Source organism: Staurois parvus, unplaced genomic scaffold (assembly GCF_062004578.1).
Source record: "Staurois parvus isolate SC_StPar_1 unplaced genomic scaffold, SC_StPar_1.0 ptg000068l, whole genome shotgun sequence".
NCBI classification, from domain to species: domain Eukaryota; kingdom Metazoa; phylum Chordata; class Amphibia; order Anura; family Ranidae; genus Staurois; species Staurois parvus.
The window spans coordinates 1,703,471-1,709,717 of record NW_028317864.1 but is presented as its reverse complement, the minus strand read 5'-3'; positions in this window follow the sequence as shown (position 1 = coordinate 1,709,717).

Genomic DNA, 6,247 nt, shown 5'->3' with positions numbered 1-6,247 from the left:
CGTGTCTGTATTTTCTTTTTGCAGGGCTACTTGGAGTCCAGGGTCTACATTCACATGGTTAAATGTGTTACCCAAATTGTGTCTGCCTGCATTTTCTACAGAATTACATCTATTCTAGTGAAGAATGAAAAATAAGCAATGCCCTGGTCTAGCTAGGCAAATCTGATGGCCTCTGGGGTGCACGTACCCCATCTTACTGTTCCAATAGGGACACCTGTTCTGGTCACATTGCCTAAAAGGGGAATTCCACTAGCTTTGGAGAGCTTTCCTGCTGACTCCAGAGAGTAAAGGAGGATCTCCTCAAGTAAAACACAAAGAGCGGCAAAAAAATAAAAATAACCAGACCCCACTCTATCCAAAAAGAAAATAAAAATGTTTTGGTCTTACGTGTGTGTGTGTATGTATGTATATATATATATATATATATATATATATATATATATATATATATATATATATATATATATATATATATACACACATACACACACTCTCTGCTCATCCTGCTTTTGCTCACACAGGGCAAAGAGACGGGTTTACTGGATTGCAGGCCCTGCCAGCATACACTTGTCTCCCTTTTACTCACCTTCTGTTCTGGATCAGAAAAAACACCCGTTGTCATCACAAGTCACCAGAGCTTACAGAGGGCTATAGGTGATTATCCTGGTGCTATCACATGCTTGACTATACCCAGAAGTACAAGATCTGCCCTTTGGCTTCAAGTGTTGAACAGAGTAGAGAGAAAGTGAAGGTAAGTATGGCTGGTGAAGGGTGGTGGTGGGGGGATTAATGCATTTTGCCTTGTCAATCAGTCTACAAGTTTGTTGTAACAAACCCACCCTAGAACAGTTCCTAAAGTGAATGAGACTTGGGCATGTTAGGGCACTCTCACATTGACCTTAAGCAATTGGTTAAAGTGTTTATGATTGCCCCGCTTGCTGACCAGGCCATTTTTTGCGATACGTCGCTGCGTTATTTTAACTGACAATTGCGCGGTCATGCAACGCTGTACATAAATTAAATGTATGTCCTTTTTTTCCCCCACAAATAGAGCTGTCTATCAGTGGTATTTTATCACCTCTCAGTTTTTTTTTGGTTTATAGCGCAAAAAATAAAAGACTGAATTTTGAATGATATATTTTTGACTTTTTGCAATAAAACATATGCAGTAAAAAAAAAAATCTAATGTCGTCATAAATTTAGGCCAAACTATTCTGCTTCGTCTTTACTAAAAAAAAAAATACCAATATACGTGCAAATTGATTGGTTTACATGAAAGCTACAGTGTTTACAAATGACAATATAGATACTGGAAATTATTTTTTTCTTTTACTAGTAATGGTGGCGATCAGCAACTTATAGCGGGACTGCGGCAGGCATTCTGACACTGTGGGAACTGACTTGGTTTCACTGACATCACCTGTGACACCAATACAGTGATCAGTGCTAAAAAAAAAAGCCCTGATAGTCTCATTCACTGATACTGTACTAATGGCACTGGGCAGGAAGGGGTTAACATCTGGGGCGATCAAAGGGTTAACTGTGTGCTGTTTCACATAATGTGCTGTGTTTTACTAGGGAAACCTGCTGTGCGCAGAAATACACAGCCGCATGTTCTTGCTGGCAGGAGAGAGACCTGTGTTGTTTACACACAGGTCTCTTCCCTGCCAGTGTTACTTGGTGATCGCCGGGTGCCAGCGGGGAATCTCTGGCTGGGACCCGGGGATTGAACCCTGTAGCCACCAATGGTGGCGCACGTACTTCCTACCCGGAAATGCAAATCACATGTACATACACATGATTTTGCCCTGCTACTGTAGGGCAGTGGGGAAACAGTTAAAGATTCTGGGACATGTTCAGGTTTCTAAAGCTGGCCATACATTATTTATTTAACCAGTGTATGGAAGGAAAAAAAAATTACCCCATGAATACATTCAATGTGTTACGGGGAATCACTCCGGCTCTGCTATTGTGCTCTGATTTTTTTTAAACAACATTTCAGTTTTGGTTGGAGTGGGGGTTTTTTTTTTTTTATTTTGGGTGGAACTACTAAGAATCACAATTGTAATATTGGATATTCACATGTTGTTGGACGCTCTGGCCAGTTCGGTTGATGGATGGATATATATACATGTTTATGTATCCCCTGTCAGTGGTGGTATCACCAATAACATTAATATCATGATGTGGAGCATAAATATCGCTTTTTTTTTTTTTGCATGATTTCATTCTTCTTTCCAATCCTGATGGTTGCACATTATGAATGGCTGGGATCAATCTTTATAATGTCGAATATTTATAATGTGTACACAGGAACACTTACAAGAGCACCGGCATCGCTCCGTGTCAGTGAAAACATCCCCTGCTATGTGTGTGCCCAAGGCTGGCTGAAAAGCTCCCTCATTGCTCTGGAACTGTAGCTGCGTAAAGGTCTTTATATCGGTAGGAGTAAATATTTCATAAACAACTGTTGATCCTACCATTATCTGCTTTCTCTGAGCCCTTCCTGTTATAGGCTGATCACCAGACCCCAATGCTGTCATTCAGTCCACTGCAGTCAGTGCCCCCTGCTGGCTGGCTGAGAGCTGGTCTCATCACTTAGCAACCCCCAGACTGGGACGTCCTGTACCAACAGACACCAGGGGCAGACTGACCATTTGGGAACTCAGGCATTGCCCGAGGGCCCGGGGTCAGAAGTGGGCCCCATGAGATTCCCCTGGTACCTTTTCCATAGGCTTTTTTGGGTGTGGTTTGAGTGTGGGCAAGGACACAGGGGTCCCATGGTCCCCTATTGCCCGTGGGCCCCATGAGTTGTCAGTCCGCCCCTGACAGGCACTTTAGCTACACAGCATGAGGCCGTTGGAAATTGAAAAACAAAAAATCTATTGGCTGGATCCACAAAAACATCAGCAGTTTCTGAGACCCCAGAAAAGCCTCAAGATTTTCCAGAGAATGGCAGAAGGGACTCCAAAGAGTCACCACAATGGGAAGAATGCCAACCTCAGGAAACAACAAGTTTCATGACTGCCAAAGCAGAGAAGCAAAGAAGCAACTCATCATCCAACAAGGATGCAATAAGTGGTACGTACTACACTTGTGAATCAAATGGGGGAAAAGGAGGCAAAAAGTGGTACGTACTACACTTGTGAATCAAGTGGGGAGATGGGGGAAAAGGAGGCAAAAAGTGGTACGTACTACACTTGTGAATGAAGTGAGGAGATGGAGGAAAAGGATGCAAAAAGTGGTACGTACTACACTTGTGAATCAAGTGGGGAGATGGAGGAAAAGGATGCAAAAAGTGGTACATACTACACTTGTGAATCAAGTGGGGAGATGGGAGAAAAGGAGGCAAAAAGTGGTACGTACTACACTTGTGAATCAAGTGGGGAGATGGGGGAAAAGGAGGCAATAAGTGGTTTGTACTACACTTGTGAATCAAGTGGGGAGATGGGGGAAAAGGAGGCAATAAGTGGTACGTACTACACTTGTGAATCAAGTGGGGAGATGGGGGAAAAGGAGGCAATAAGTGGTACGTACTACACTTGTGAATGAAGTGAGGAGATGGAGGAAAAGGATGCAAAAAGTGGTACGTACTACACTTGTGAATGAAGTGGGGAGATGGAGGAAAAGGAGGCAAAAAGTGGTACGTACTACACTTGTGAATCAAGTGGGGAGATGGGAGAAAAGGAGGCAAAAAGTGGTACGTACTACACTTGTGAATCAAGTGGGGAGATGGAGGAAAAGATGAATTCTAAGCCAGAGGAAGGTTTAGTTTTAAGACGAGCATCAAGCAAACAAGAAGCCCAAGGTACTTCAGAACAACCAGCAGTTGTTCTGAGAGGCTGAGCCAGCTGCCAGTCAGGCAGCTGGGTGGATTCCAACATTATTGTCAGCATCATTGCACAGCCTAGAACGGCTCTGATGTCAGCTGACAGCAGGCTTTATCCTGCCGTTAGCTGAATTTGGGTTACAGTAGTGCAGAACCAACTGCACTGCACTCATGTGACCCACAGGAGGAGTACTCATGCACTCATGTGACCCACAGGAGGAGTACTCATGCACTCATGTGACCCACAGGAGGAGTATTCATGCACTCATGTGACACACAGGAGGAGTATTCATGCACTCATGTGACACACAGGAGAAGTACTCATGTGATGCTATCAGTGGGGATTTGGGAGCAGGGGGTTTGTGATAGGAGGGGGGATTTGGGGGGGAATTTTGCTAGGAGGGGGGATTTGGGAGCAGAGGATTTGTGCTATGAGTGGGGGTCTGGGAACAGGAGGTTTGTGATAGGAGGGGGGATTTGGGGGGTTGTGCTAGGAGGGAAGATTTTGGGAGCAGGGGTTTGTGCTAGGATGGGGGATTTGGGGTGGTTGGGCTAGGAGTGGGGATTTGGGATGATAGGAGGGGGGATTTAGGAGCAAGGGGTTTGTGATAGGAGGGGGGATTTAGGAGCAAGGGGTTTCGAGATAGGAGGGGGATTTGGTAGCAAGGGGTTTGTGATAGGAGGGGGGATTTATACGCGTGATGATTACTTAAATTTCCCAAAACATGACAATTAGTTTGCTAGGACTCGGTAATGCTAGTGGGGTCTATTGTTGCTTGGGTGGATCTATTGTTGCTGGGAGGGGGATATTTTGTTGTGGGGACTCCATTGTTCCAGGCTACAGCTGATATATTTTACTGCTTTTCTGTTTAATAAAAGCCATACAAATAACTTGGCACCACTAAATCTTACTTGGTTCTGTAGTTTTTGAAAGGGGTACTGGGAGATGGGTAGGGGGTGGAACCAAGGGTTGGTGCTCTGAGGTTGGTAGGGGGCAGAGATAAGTTGTGACTCAGAAGTGGGGAGCACCTGCCTCTATTCTTTGAGGGAAAAATAGCCCTGTATATAAGCTATTAGAATTTGAGCAAAAGGTATATCTTATTTCTATTGCATAGTCCAAGTCAGTGATCAGACTTGCACCTGGAGCTCTCCTACGGTATGTATCTATTTGCCCCATATTGGCACTATATCCACTGCAGCATTTGCATTTTGTAGGGTAGGGACTGGCCAGAGAGGGATTACTTCGACGCAGTTGGCCAGCTTAAACATACATTGAAATGTATGTGAACTAAAAATCCCTGTTTTTATCCACTTGACTTCCTGAAGATTTACCACCACTTCCTGACCAGGCCATTTTTTGCTTTTTGACACTGTTACTTTAACTGACAATTACGCGGTCATGCAACACTTTACACAAATGACATTTACGTAATTATTTTATTTTCCACATAAATAGAGCTTTCTTTAGGTGGTATTTAATCACCACTGGAATTTTTCTTACTTTTTGCACTATAAATGAAAAAAAGACTGAAAATTAAAACAAAAAAATATCCAATGAAAACATTTTTTAAAAAATCTAATTTCTTCATACATTTAGGCCAATATGTATTAAACATATATTCACTGGTTTGCGCAAAGGTTGTAGCATCTACAAACTATGATATATATATATACTGCATTTTTTTTTTTTTTTACTAGTAATGGCAACGATCAGCAACTTACAGCAGGACTGCGATAGTATGGCTGGTAATCTGACACTAACTGACACTTGACACTTTGTGGGAACCATTGACACTAATACAGGGATCAGTGCTAAAAATATACTGTCACTGTACTAATGACACTGGCTGGAATGGGGTAAACATCTAGGGCGATCAAAGGGTTAAATATTTGCGTAACCAGTGTTTGTGTGTGTACTGTGAGGTGCTTTCACTAAGGGATGTTCTGTTTTTTTTTTCCCCTGGCATATCCCCACTGAGAAGACAGAACTCTAAGGTTTACATTGACAGAGCTCTGCCTTGTCTTCCTCTTTACCAATCAGTGGATGCCGGTGGTAAATCATTGACTGGCACCTGTTGATTGGTTTGTGCTGTGACTAATCACAGCACAGCTAGCACGCGTGCCCCCTACCCGCAAGTGTCAGATCATGTAATAGATATGTGATCTGGCACAAGAGAGCCGCTGCCATACTCTTACGGGAGGCAGTTGGCAAGCGCTTAAGCAAAGTTTGCTAGAAAGAGTGTATAGCAGTGTGCAGAAACTTTGTCCAGAATTTTTGAAAAGACAGGCCCCTAAGTGCAACCAGTGCATTGATCCATCTCCCCAATGGGCATACCTTCAGATTAGAAACTACGTCACCACAAAAGTTCTGTCCAAACATTAGTAAATCTATATCGAATTTAAAAAACAAACAGACAA